The sequence below is a fragment of the Penaeus monodon genome, chromosome 25, assembly GCF_015228065.2.
Source record: "Penaeus monodon isolate SGIC_2016 chromosome 25, NSTDA_Pmon_1, whole genome shotgun sequence".
Classification (NCBI taxonomy): Eukaryota; Metazoa; Arthropoda; class Malacostraca; order Decapoda; family Penaeidae; genus Penaeus; species Penaeus monodon.
The window spans coordinates 35,151,362-35,151,961 of record NC_051410.1 but is presented as its reverse complement, the minus strand read 5'-3'; positions in this window follow the sequence as shown (position 1 = coordinate 35,151,961).

Here is a 600-nt window from a genome sequence, read left to right as displayed (position 1 = left end):
CGTGGATAGTGTGGCTGCTCAGGAAAAATAGACTTGTTGAAAATGCACAAGAGAGGCAAAGAGAAAATCGAGAATAAAGAGAAGAGAAAACCAAGGGTGATAAATTGGTGTGAGAGATAAGCCGAAGCGATATCAGCATCGGGAGAAATCCCTGAGGGTGAATTAAGAAGAGGAAATCGTGATTAGAATATGGAAAAAAAATATAACGAAAAATCCCGGAATATTACGACTCTATGAACAATTCGTTTAGAAATGTTACATCCTCTATCCTCCCTCCCCCCCCCCCTATCTTATCTTTCCAGTAATTCTGTTATCTATTCTTATCACCTTCCTTTGGCAATTAATTCTCCTTGCAATTCCTCGAGAGAACAATGTCTCTATCTTCTTATCTTCAAGATTTCGACGTCTTAGACTCCCTGTGTCTCCTTCGGCGCTTTGCAACATAAACTCTGGATTTCGTTGTGGCTGTTTTGCTGTTGCAAGCGACTCGATTGTCCCTTAAACAAATGGAAGGACTTTTTCGCTTGGTTTTCCTCTCTTCATTTACATTTTTTCCCCCTTCTTCGTATTTTTTTTTTTTTTTGGGGGGGGAGGGTTAAA